Here is a 13,764-nt window from a genome sequence, read left to right on the forward strand (position 1 = left end):
TTTATATCTTTTCAATTAGATATTGTCCTTCTTTTCCCCCCTCCCGTACCACCTGCAAGGAGATTCTTGGCATTTGAGGGCCAGCTCTGCATAAACATTAAATGTAATTTCCACTGTGGGGTGTTTGATCTTTGTCCAAATAGATAATTAGCTTGAAATGCCTTTAGTGTGCCACCCACAGTCTCCCTGTTGCCCTCATGCCAATAGGATGTTGGAAAACGTGGAAGCTTATCAAATTCAGCCAGGCATGCTCCCTGTGTACTGGCATTGGTGACGAGAGGTCCTGGGGTTAGTGTTTTTTATTGGCTGAAATATATTTATAGCCTCATATCCATCCTGGATATAAGCATCATTTATTTACTGTCTAGGACTAAGGCAGGATGAATATACTTTTTCTACACTTTTTGGTGTTGTCTTTCCCAAACAGATAATGTATGTTGCTTGTCTTCCCTTGACCCAAAGATTCACTGTGGCTTTTTAGATATGATAATGACACGATAATGTCTATAAGGTGGATAATGCACCTGATGTAGGAGATGTAGGTTACAGCTCTAAATACTGCATCTACAAGTGGCTTAGCATGCAAATGTGGCCAGTCGATTCAGAGTGCTCGGGGGGAAGTGGGGACTTTGCTAAGAGCTATTTCAATTATTCTGGTGGAACAAGGGAGGCTCTGCATATGTTTTCTGATAAAAGCACATCCCAGTTTGGGGCTGTCTAGGGTTGCAAAGGGAGGGTATATTACTGGAAACTTTCGATGTTTACCAGTAAACTACAATAATTTTTGTAATTTCAAATGTTTTAGTGGCCTATTTGGGGTACTTGAGATTACCACCGGCGTCTGTATTTATCTCTGGCCTTCTGTGTTGCCTTATCACATCTAAAATATATATATAATAAAATAAGATGATTTTAGAATAAAAATAGAATGACAAAGTTGTAAAATAAGATCCTAAATATAAACTATCAAGTTAGTGAATAGCACTGGTGTTTAATATAAGGGTTTCAGCATGAAATATATTTGAAAAAATGACACACTTCATTTATTTTACTTACTACGTTTTGTAAATGTTGTAAATGTTTTGTCGCTAAACTCATGACAGTGGCAGAGCTAACTGAGAATAATGTCATTAATGATTAGAATCGTTGTCATTAATTAGGCTTGAACCATATAGTCTATTTAATATAAACTCATGGACAATATGGACATATATATATATATATATATATATTCATATATTTTTTCAAAGTTATTGAAGCATAAATTACCAAAGTTACCATAGATTTCCTGTTAATTACCAAAATTACTGAATATCCTGGTAACTTGCAACCCTAGGGCCGACTAGCTCAAAGAAAGGTGAGTGTTGGATCATCAGAGAAAGAGAGGTAAGAAAATGGTGTAGGTGGAGTATAGAGAAAGAAGGAGAGACACAAAAGACTGAACTAAATAAAGAAAACGCTGTTGGGGTTTTGAGTGCCTTCTATGCTAATTGACTTGCCTTGTTACCGCGTTTCTCCTTCTCGTACCCTGGGGCTCTCATTCTCACCCACCGCAAGACAAAGTAGACATGTTGTGCCAAGTTTAAAGCTCTTGATTACAGTGTGCGGCAGTCCACAGATAGCACAGACATATGCTGCTGTTTTTTTTACCGTTGCTTTATATTTTGGCAGGAGGTTGCTCTTCGTGAAAAGTAGTCAAAACATGTAAGTGAGTCATGCTTGCTCACCATGACTAAGACAGCATGTTGTTGATAATAACAGTTTATCTGGCAATCTCATTTGTGACAAATATCCAACATACTGTTATTTCCACATTTCTCTGAAGGAGTTTGACCACACAACATCTTTGTCTGAGGAAGAGAATTGATCACAACTCACAAGTGAGTTACAGTCTAACACTTCCCCCGCTCGAGCTGACTTCTGTCTCTGTAAAGATAATGTAACGTTATGACTATAGATACTGTTCCCTGAAGGAGGGAAACAAGATACAACATACCGTAATTTCCGGACTATAAACCGCTACTTTACTCCCACGCTTTGAACCTCGCGGTTTATACAATGACGCGGCTAATTTATGGATTTTTCCTGCTTTCACAAGATTCATGCCGCCAAAACACTGAGCACCGTCACATAATGTGACGTAAATCGAGCGCGCTCAAACTTCCCATTCTGATTACGGTAGTAATTTTGTCACCCTCATCATGGCAAAGACACGGAGAAATGCATATGATGCAGCTTTCAAGTTGAAGGCGATCGATCTGGCTGTTGGAAAAGGAAATAGAGCTGCTGCACGGGAGCTTGGCCTTAATGAGTCGATGATAAGACGTTGGAAACAGCAGCGTGAGGAACTGACTCAGTGCAAAAAGACAACAAAAGCTTTCAGAGGGAAGAAAAGCAGATGGCCCAAAGTATTTGCAGCCACTCGACATCAGTGCAAATCGTGCATTTAAGGTGGCGCTCCTTGTTCAGTGGGAGGCTTGGATGACAAGTGGGGAGAAATCTTTCACTAAAACGGGCCGCATGCGAAGAGCAACTTATGGTCAAGTCTGCCAGTGGGTCCTGACAGCGTGGAGCATTGTCAAAAAATCCACTATCATCAACGGGTTTGAAAGGCTGGACTGCTGCGTGTTGAAGGGGCAGCATGAGCTCAGCGGGGTATTTGCCTCCGGATGAAAGTGACGAGAGCGACAATGAAAACGATCCAACATCGGATGAAGCAATTCTGAGGCTATTCAACTCCGACACCGAAGGAGATGACTTCAGTGGTTTCAGTGCACAGGAGGAGGAAGATAGTGAGTGACCAAGTTCATTTGTTTCAATGTACCGGTAGGCACCTGCGGCTTATTTATGTACAAAATACATATTTTTTAATAATTCAGTGGGTGCGGTTTATATTCAGGTGCGCTTAATAGTCCAGCAATTACGGTACTATGGGTAGTCTCACTCTCATGACTTCGGTTGAAAGATCTACAATCACGCCTGACAAAAGCCAATGAAATTTGCACAGGTGATGAGCTGAGGCTCAGATTTATTCCTTCAATTTAATACCACTCTTCACCGAGCCCAGGAACAGGTGTTGCACCTTGTTTCCCTCCTTCAGGGAACAGTAGTTATAGTCATAACGTCACGTTCCCTTTCAGTTAGTAAACGTTGGGACAACATACTATGGGGAAATATAATCACGCCACAAGCCAACCCCAACGGATACTAAATGAAATGGCTCATGGCAGACCACCCAGACCTAACTCCACCAGATGCAGAAGTCTGGGTATGGCGCATACGGCGCACTGCCTACTGAGTTTCCCCTATCTCAACCGTAAGCACACTGTGTGCTATACTGGGAGCAGTAACATCAAAGCGATAAATCCTCACAGAAGTGTGTGGTGATGCCCAACTCGCTGCACCACATGTCTCATATAGTCAACCCTTTAGACAACGCCCAAGACGCTGCCAGACCCCTAGTGGAGTGGGCGCCTACACCTCCAGGTAACCCTGGAACCTCGCTGCTATATGCCATGAAGATAGCCTCCACAATCTAGTGGGAGAGACCCTACTTAGAGAGCATTCTGCCGCGACCTGGATTAGCAAAACAGACAAAAAGTTGGTCACATAACCAGATATCCCAGGTCCATTCAATGTGCATGCGTAAAGCTCGCATCAGACACAGGGCATGTAATCTCTGTTGCTTTTTTGAAGCAAAAGGAGAAGGCGAAAAGGGAAATAGCTCAAAAGCTAAGGAGGATATAGCCATGAGTTTCAGGTCGAAGACAGCATTTGTACGCAACATCACTTTAGAGTCGCCCTGGGCGAACTACAGGAATAGTGTACGGATAACGCGTGAAGGTCCACAACAAGTTTAGCTAAAGCCATGAGCAGGGAGGCTTTGTTGGAGAGGATCTTCAGTGCCACTGACTCCAGAGGCTCAAAGGGGGCTGCAAAACCAGTGGCAAGTCCCATGTGGGTGCAATAGGTTTAGAGACTGGTCCGAGATGATGTACACCTTTCAGGAACCACAACACCAGGGGGAGAGCCCTTGTGAGTTTCTGTCAATTCCCACATGATATGCTGAGACAGCAACCATGTACACTTTTAAAGTGGGGTATGTTTGAAAAGCTCCTATAGGAACATAAGGATGTCCCTCACAGAGCACTGAAAAGGAACAAGTCCTTTATTTTGGCACCAGAGCTCAAATGCTTGCCACTCTTGCAGAGGGCACCCTTGCAGACTAAATGGTAACAATAACATTTGAAGCTAAACCTCTAGCCATCGATTGGCCCTCAGGAAACAAATCTCTGGCTTCGCTTGCCAAACCTTCCCATGCCCCTGGTATAACAGGCAACAGAAGTTTCCACAAGTCCTCTCCTAAAAGGTGAATGATATCTATGAACCAAGGCTTCCTGGGCCAACGGGGAATCACAAGAATCAATGGTAAGCCCTCCCGGAGCACCCACTCCAATGGGGGCTGAATCAGAACCACTGGCGGAAACTCGGAAAGGAGTGTGTGGCCACTGGTACACCAGAGTGTCCGTTCCCAAAGGGGCACTAGGGTCCATCATCAAGAAAAATAGAAACTGCGGATTTTCTCGCAATGCGTAAAGATCTACAGTACATAGGCCCTGCCAAAAATGACCCATATCTGGGAGAGCCTCCACTCCCGAGAGAAAGGGTACCACCTAGATAAAATAAAAGCGAAAACATGTGCAAACTGCTCCCCAGCAATAGAAAGCGAGTCAAGGTTAGGGGGGAGAGAGACAGACTCTCTGCATCTGTTGATGTACGCCACCACTGACATATTGGCGGTTCTGACCAGCACAAGACGGCCCGACAAAAGCAGAGGGTCCCACCACATGGAAACCCGAAGCAACCGGTTTAGGCTGTGAGATACGTCCAGATGAGTGGCCAGGTGAGTGGCTAGTACTCAGCACAGTATCAACAATAGCCCCACGGGGACATTCATTACAGAAGCCATCATCCCTCAATCCCCCGGCCATCATCCCATCATCCCCCGGACACCCTCCGTGGTGTGATACGCGAATGAGTCTAGCTCAAGACCCAGAAATGGAATGTGCTGAAATGGAGTCAGACAGCTCTTTTTCTGGTTTCTTATGAAGCCCAGAAACTGAATTATAGGACAGTACCATGGATGTGTGGTCCCATGTGGCTCAGTTGGTAGAGCATGGTGCTTGCAATGCCAGGGTTGTGGGTTAGATTCCCACAGGGGACCAGTGCAGAAAAGTAGGAAAATGTATACACTCACTACTGTAAGTCACTCTGGATAAGAGCGATGCTGTGCATGTACACCATTGGTTGGAGCAGACTGCAAGATCCCTGTGAATTGCCACCTTGTGAGCTGGGAGAGTTTGGATCTTCTTCCATTTCCACCAGAGTTGCAAAGAAAAAGCCATATCTCAGACTTGCCAATAAAATATTAAGATGGGAAAAAGAACACAGACAGAGGAACTCTACCTAGAAGGCTAGCATCCCGGAGTCGCTTCTTCACGGTTGATGTTGAGACTGGTGTTTTGCGGGGCTGTGTTTCTGTTTCTCAAACTAGACACTCTAATTTACTTGTCCTCTTGCTCAGTTGCGCACAGGGGCCTCCCACTCCTCTTTCTATTCTGGTTAGGGCCAGTTTGCGCTGTTCTGAAGGGAGCAGTGCACAGCGTTGTACGAGATCTTCAGTTTCTTGGCAATTTCTTGCATGGAATAGCCATTTCTCAAGAATGAACAAGAATAGACTGACGAGTTTCAGAAGAAAGTTCTTTGTTTCTGGCCATTTTGAGCCTATAATCGAACCCTCAAATGTTGATGCTCCAGATACTCAGCTAGTCTAAAGAAGGCCAATTATATTGCTTCTTTAATCAGAACAACAGTTTTCAGCTGTGCTAACATAATTGGAAAAGGGTTTTCTAATGATCAATTAGCCTTTTAAAATGATAAACTTGGATTAGCTAACACAACGTGCCATTGGAACACAGGAGTGATGGTTGCTGATAATGGGCCTCTCTACGCCCATGTAGATATTCCATAAACAAATATGCCATTTACAGATAAAACAGTCATTTACAACATTAACAATGTCTACACTGTATTTCTGATCAATTTGATGTTATTTAATGGACAAAAAAGTATATTTTCTTTCAAAAACAAGGATATTTCTAAGTGACCCCAAACCTTTGAATGGTAGTGTACGTTATTGCGTGTGACTATCTCAGACACCACTGGCCCGATTTTGACTAAACTTGACTGAATGATGTGTCTTGCCACAGAGATTCGGCATTAAGACAATTACACTGATTGGCCCAAGGGGTGCATTATAGTAATCAACTGAAAACTTTGAACAAGCATATCTCCTGACCCGTTTTTCATGTTTATCTGTACTTTTATGTACAGAAAGCTCATACCATCATCACTTATGACCGCCAAGTACTTTTGAACTACGAATCGACAGCTACTAACCCTCGACTTTGACGTCAATTTCGGCTCCTACTTCAAATCCGACTGTTTACACCGGAACCTACTCCATTATCCGGCTACCCAAGCACCACAAGCAAAGACGCGGGAGGAGGGCTGGAGTCCTTGTTAGAAAATCATCCGGCACTCCCCTCCATTTTAGGGGCAAATGTCCAGAGACTTGAGAACAAGATGGATGAGCTTCCTTCGAGAGTGAAAAAGCTGTAATATTCTATGCTTTTCAGAAACCTGACTGATGGGCGTTATGAACGTAAAACTCAAGGGTTTCTTCATGCTTTGTTGTGACCAGACAGCGGTCTTGGGCAAAACCAAAGGAGGGGGGGTGTGCCTCTTTGTAAACAACAACTGGTGTACTTCTTTAAATGTAAAGAAAGTCTTAATAAGCTTTTACTCACCTAGAATACTTCATGGTAAATAGCAGACCTTTTTATCTACCAAGAGATTTTAAATCTGTAATCGTCACTGCTTTCTACATCTCACCACAAACTGTGTAGATGTGGCAGGACTATTACGAATTACTAAGAGAAACCCAGCCATGAGTCGCCCAGTGACGCAAACTTCCCAGACGAGCTGAATGCCTTTTGTGCTAGTTTTGAAGCAAACACTGAGCCAGGCATGATAGCCCCTGATGTCCCGGATGGATGTGTGATCTCGCTCTCTGTGGCTTATGTGAGTAAGACTTTTAAACAGGTTAACACCCACAAGTATTCTGGGCCAGATGGAATACCAGGGTACATTCTCTGAGCATGCGCAGACCAGCTGGCAAGTGTCTTCACGGACATTTTCAACATCTCCTTGTCCCAGTCTGTAATCCCAACATGTTTCAAGCAGCACCATTGTTCTTGTTCCTAAGAACTCAAAACTTAACGTGCAAAACAACTATCGTTCCGTAGCACTCACATCGGTAACCATGAAATGCTTTGAAAGGCTGATCATGGCACACATCAACACCATCATCCCAGGCATCCTGGACCCATTCACATACCGCCACAACAGATCCAGAGACGACACAATATCTGTTGCACTCCACACTGCTCTCTCCCACCTAGACAAGAGGTATCCCTCAGGCAGTGTCAGAGGGAGACCTGGAAAAGTGTCAAAAAACCCAGCCACCCAAGCCATAGACGGTTCACTCTACTACCACACTGCAAGCAGTACCGGATCGCCAAGTCTGGGACCAAAAGGTACCTGAATAGCTTCTACTCCCAAGCTATAAGACTGCTGAGCAGCTAATCAAATGGCTACTCAGACTATTGCACTGACCCTTTGTTATGCACTGACTCTCTTACACTGACTCTATGCACACTCACTGGACTGCCCACACTCCACACACACACACACACACACACACACACACACACACACACACACACACACACACACACACACACACACACACACACACACACACACACACACACTTTCTGCATACAATTCTGCTACTCTGTTTAATATCTATCCTGATTGCCTACTTTTACCCCTACCTACATGTGTATATTGCCTCAAATACATTGTACCCCTGCATATAGCCTAGCGGTTAACCGCATTGGGCCAGTAACCAAAAGGCTGCTGGTTTGAATCTCACAGCCAACTCAATGTGCCCTTGAGCAAGGCACTTAACCCTAACTGCTCCTATATGTCACTCTTGATAAGAGCGTCTGCTAAATGACTCAAATGTACTGGTAATCCTTGTATATAGTCTTGTTATTTATTGTGTTACTAATTTTATTTGCTAATTGTCTTACTTTTTAACTCTGCATTGTTGGGCTCGTAAGTAAGCATTTCGTGATCAATTCTACACCTGTTCTATTCGGCGCATGTGACAAATCATTTGATTATTTGCAGGCCCTCAAGAGCAACACGTTTCCTATAAGGAACTATGAGCAACTACCAGTGATTTCCAGCGAGGGCAAAAATACTTTTTTTTCTCTCTCTCATTAATCCACGCAACATAAATTTGAGTAATTGTCACTAATTGGCCCTTAGGGGGGGGGGGGGGTGCGTCATTCGTGGGGGAGGACATTTTTAGTGTTGCCTCGTTACCACTTCCGGAACTGCGAAATAGGTTTGAAATACAGCTCTCCCTTTCCTCTTTTCAACAAACATAATTGTTCATGGATACTCCACAATAAAAAAATTTACCTATAAAAGACACACATTCCCCTCACCTCAATGTTTTGTCATGCTGACATGAATTGACCAGGTGGATGAGTTCGTTCAAAGAATTCACACATTTTAACCTTAAAAATATTACACAGCGCCATTTAGATTTGGAGTAATTTGCACTGTGACAACCAATCTTGGTGTCCCCTACCCCAACACACACACTCAACCCCCTGTCTGTTTGAACTAGGGAAAGGAGGTCAGGGGACAAAGGTTGTACCCTTGTACTAGACATTATAAATGATTGACTCTTAATTGACTTAGTGGTCAAATGTAGTCGATAAATTGAGAGCTTGGGACTATAAGGTTATAGCTGCAAAAAGATGATTCTGAGACAATTGGCTTTGAAGTACCGAACCCTCATTGGTTTGAATGGTGTCAGTCATTTTTTACCTCATTTTTAACTAAACAACATGAATTGGGGTATTTAGACTACTATACAAGGTAGAGAACATTGAACAAAACAAGGCTGTGTCCATAACTCAATTTTGACAAAAATGCAGATAGAACCATTTACTGTGAAGCTCTCAAAATTTGTGATACGACTGCTAAGGGAGTGCTCCAGTGAGAAGCTTGAAGTGTGCTCTCATTGTAAACGATCTTCCAGCTTCATGACATACATTTCTGTATGGCTTTCCCTCTCGTTTTACCCGGCCGAAATACCCCCCACTCGATGTTCATCTTTACTTTAGGGAGTTGCCTTTAGATATTTCTGTGTGTGATGATGGTAATAAGCATGGCTGGGATGGTAAGTGTTTGGGAAAAGTAATTGATGACCTCCTTTTCTTGACTGATATTCAGCCTCTGCTTACCGAAGTTTAGATAGCAGAGGTTGTGATACATACACTGCTCAAAAGAAATAAAGGGAACACTAAAATAACACATCCTAGATCTGAATGAATGAAATATTCTTATTAAATACTTTTTTCTCTACATAGTTGAATGTGCTGACCACAAAATCACACAAAAATGATCAATGGAAATCAAATGTATCAACCCATGGAGGTCTGGATTTGGAGTCACACTCAAAATTAAAGTGGAAAACCACACTACAGGCTGATCTAACTTTCATGTAATGTCCTTAAAACAAGTCAAAATGAGGCTCAGTAGTGTGTGTGGCCTCCACGTACCTGTATGACCTCCCTACAACGCCTGGGCATGCTCCTGATGAGGTGGCGGATGGTCTCCTGAGGGATCTCCTCCCAGATCTGGACTAAAGCATCCGCCATCTCCTGGACAGTCTGTGGTGCAGTCTGTTGGTGGATGGAGCGAGACATGATGTCCCAGATGTGCTCAATTGGATTCAGGTCTGGGGAACGGGCCAGTCCATAGCATCAATGCCTTCCTCTTGCAGGAACTGCTGACACACTCCAGCCTCATGAGGTCTAGCATTGTCTTGCATTAGGAGGAACCCAGGGCCAACTGCACCAGCATATGGTCTCACAAGGGGTCTGAGGATCTCATCTCAGTACCTAATGGCAGTCAGGCTACCTCTGGCGAGCACATGGAGGGCTGTGCGGCCCCCCAAAGAAATGCCACCCCACACCAGGACTGACCAACCTCCAAACTGGTCATGCTGGAGGATGTTGCAGGCAGCAGAACGTTCTCCACGGCGTCTCCAGAATGTCACGTCTGTCACATGTGCTCAGTGTGAACCTGCTTTCATCTGTGAAGAGCACAGGGCGCCAGTGGCGAATTTGCCAATCTTGGTGTTCTCTGGCAAATGTCAAACGTCCTGCACGGTGTTGGGCTTTAAGCACAACGCCCACATGTGGACGTCGGGCCCTCATACCACCCTCATGGAGTCTGTTTCTGACGGTTTGAGCAGACACATGCACATTTGTGGCCTGCTGGAGGACATTTTGCAGAGCTCTGGCAGTGCTCCTCCTGCTCCTCCTTGCACAAAGGCGGAGGTAGCGGTCCTGCTGCTGGGTTGTTGCTCTCCTACGGCCTCCTCCACGTCTCCTGATGTACTGGCCTGTCTCCTGGTAGCGCCTCCATGCTCTGGAGACTACGCTGACAGACACAGCAAACCTTCTTGCCACAGCTCGCATTGATGTGACATCCTGGATGAGCTGCACTACCTGAGCCACTTGTGTGGGTTGTAGACTCCGTCTCATGCTACCACTATAGTGAAAGCACCGCCAGCATTCAAAAGTGACCAAACATCAGCCAGGAAGCATAGGAACTGAGAAGTGGTCTGTGGTTATCATCTGCAGAACCACTCCTTTATTAGGGGTGTCTTGCTAATTGCCTACAATTTCCACCTGTTGTCTATTCCATTTGCACAACAGCATGTGAAATGTATTGTCAATCAGTGTTGCTTCCTAAGTGGACAGTTTGATTTCACAGAAGTGTGATTGACTTGGAGTTACATTGTGTTGTTTAAGTGTTCCCTTTATTTTTTTGAGCAGTGTATTTTATTTAAAACTCAAATGTACATGGTGGCAGATTGGCCACATGCGTCTTGAATTTGGATCCAATTCTATACAGTAGATTAATAAATCATCATTGGTGTACTATGCAAGGATTCTGTCAAATATAGCAATCCATCTTACCAGACTCAAAATATCTCTAAAAATGGATGATTATGGATTCTTCCCAAATGTTAATGAATACATTTCACATAACAGGACGGTAAAATAAAGTGTGCTTTCTTCTTGTCCTTCATTTCTGTTCATCTTAAAAAACATAATCTTGCAAAACATAAAAATCAAAAAGAGCCCTATACCCACATCCCCTCTTTCCCAATTAAAAGCCCTTTTCCACTCTCATTCTCTCTGTTAAATTTCTCATTACGTTTTACATGTGGGGAAAGGAGGCCCGAGCAAACAAACATGCATAATGAATCACCCCCCTTTTCTCCAAAAGGCCTACGTACATGTTTTTATCTCTCATTAGATGCTCCCAGCAGACCCTGCTGAAGAAGGGAACTTCTTTATCTCACATCCTAACGTATCCCTCCCTAAGCCTCCGCTAATCTCACCAAAAATCTGTGTCCTTCAGTGTCGCCTCGTACATTACTCCCTGAATTAAATGTGCTTGACATGGTGTGGCGGTGAATTATGTATTCAAAGAACAATCTCAATCTTGTCACCTTCCAATACCACTGTTACATGAAATATACTTTAAGGTAATTACATTGCCATTTCTGGCCTATGATCTTGCAAGGCACTCTTGCACTTATATTGTCTTTCGGTTGTCTCTCATCTCACGGGTGTGTCCAAGTTCCCCCGAATGCACTGTATGCTGATAAAAAATTATCCCATTCGGACACCTGACACTACTTCCCCAATCCTCTGACCTTGTCTTGAAAAGGTCTCCACTCAAAGTAGTCCCGGAATGTTTAAAATCGAGTGAAACCAGAATAAACTCTTGAAAAAAATATTATTTTGGTCTTCGCAGGGCCATAGCTATACCACAGAAGAGAAGCTCTTTGCAATTTTACCTGTGCCGTGGCTGCCTACTCTCCACAGCAGAAAGATCTATCATGGGCATGATGAAAAGGGGAGGTAGGGAGGGAAGTGGAGGAATGGAAAGGATGGAGGGGGGAGCGATATCCCACAAAGGCGGTCTCCCATGGGGCCCTTGCATACGGAGGCGAGTGTTCATTTTGATTACAAGGAGGGTGGGACGCTGGTGGTGTGACAAGCTCGGCCCCTGCTCCACCCCCCAGCCCCTCACCACACCACCCCCGTCCCTCGCCCGCTCGTCACACGCTGATGGGGATGACAGGGCGACAGGGCGAGTGACAGCAGGAGAAGCTCATTCAATTACCCGGCCCTCTGACGAAAAGCATTCATGTCATGTTCGCCAGAGATGTGGGGGGAGACAGGTAGGGGACGACAGACAGAGAGAGAAATAAAGAAGACACAAAGGACAAGAACAACCCAGAAAAGAGATTCAATAAAAAGTATTCTCTGTTCCTCTTCTGTTCTGTTTGGTCCCTTAGTTCACTCCAATTAGGGCTTGTACCTGACAGAAACATCTCTCCCCCTCTTTCTCTCCCCTTCTTTCTCTCTCCCTCTTTCTCTCCCACAACAGCAATCAGGTAAAGAGCAGCCCACCTCTGCCAAGCTCTCCAAGATGTGTGTGCAGTCAGTGTTCACATTACAGAGAAGGAGATGAGACGGTGCCCCCCGGGGTTCACTATCCTCCTCACTCTAACCTATGAATGAATGAATGGAAAAGTGGTACTTTGGGTTTAAATTCAATCTTGCCGAGCTTGTCACACGACCAGTGTAACCCCTCCCCCTCCGTCCCTTCCATTCCTCCACTTCCCACCCCACCTCCCCTTTTCATCATGCCCATGATAGATCTCTCAGCTGTGGAGTGTAGGCAGCCACGGCACAGGTAGAATTGCACAGATCTTCTCCCCATGTAGTATAGCTATGCCCCTGCGAAGAATTTCACTCGATTTAAAACATTCTGGGACTACTTTGATTGGGGACCTTTTTAAGACGTCAGATGATTGGGGAAGTAGTGTCAGAAGGTATTGTGAAGTTATCGAGATCAAAGAAATGAATGCTTCTATCGCTGACCTTCTCTTAGTCAGTGCGATGGGCGACGTACTGAAGTTTCTCTGACAGAAAGTTAGAGTGCAGAAGTATGTACAGTAACTGTTGATTCATTACATGGCAGTTTGACAAAGATGGTGCCGGACAGTACTTTGACAAAGCTTCTGGCTATGGCATCCATATTAGGAAGTCAGTTGTCTGACGAAACTCCCAAGATACTGTAGCTTGGAGTGAGATTTCCTATTGTTAATGTCATTGGCTCCACACCTTCCCGCTGGGGGTCTGGGGGTACCTCCACAGGAATAAAATGCAGTTTTAAAGCTAATTTCCTGCCCTTCTGTATATTTTCACATGGCTAAGGCCCATGACCAGGGCAAAACATATATTTTTTTAAATAACACAGGTCAGATACATTCAGGATTCTTTTAAAATTGAATACACTCAAAACTCGTCGACTTGGCTTGAAGCTACTTTGAGATTATTTGGGCATGACATTTAGAGTATGCTAGCTGGGGGAAATTTAATTACATTGTTTTTTTTGGTTAGAAAATGCTCATATTAACGGTTGGTGGCTGTGGCTAACTTGAGGATGGATTGCAGCATCTCCTTA

At 44.3% G+C, this 13,764-nt stretch overlaps 1 protein-coding gene and 1 non-coding gene across 2 annotated transcripts in view; both read left to right on the forward strand.

Moving 5' to 3' along the window:
* LOC139370743 (copine-9-like) overlaps window positions 1–13,764 on the forward strand; it is a 193,592-nt gene that overhangs the window by 97,382 nt on the left and 82,446 nt on the right. The gene's annotated exons all lie outside the window — the stretch shown is intronic.
* trnaa-ugc (transfer RNA alanine (anticodon UGC)) lies at window positions 5,150–5,225 on the forward strand. The gene has a single exon. It is a non-coding gene; the product is annotated as a tRNA-Ala (tRNA).

Source organism: Oncorhynchus clarkii, chromosome 17 (genome assembly GCF_045791955.1).
Source record: "Oncorhynchus clarkii lewisi isolate Uvic-CL-2024 chromosome 17, UVic_Ocla_1.0, whole genome shotgun sequence".
Lineage (NCBI taxonomy): Eukaryota > Metazoa > Chordata > Actinopteri > Salmoniformes > Salmonidae > Oncorhynchus > Oncorhynchus clarkii.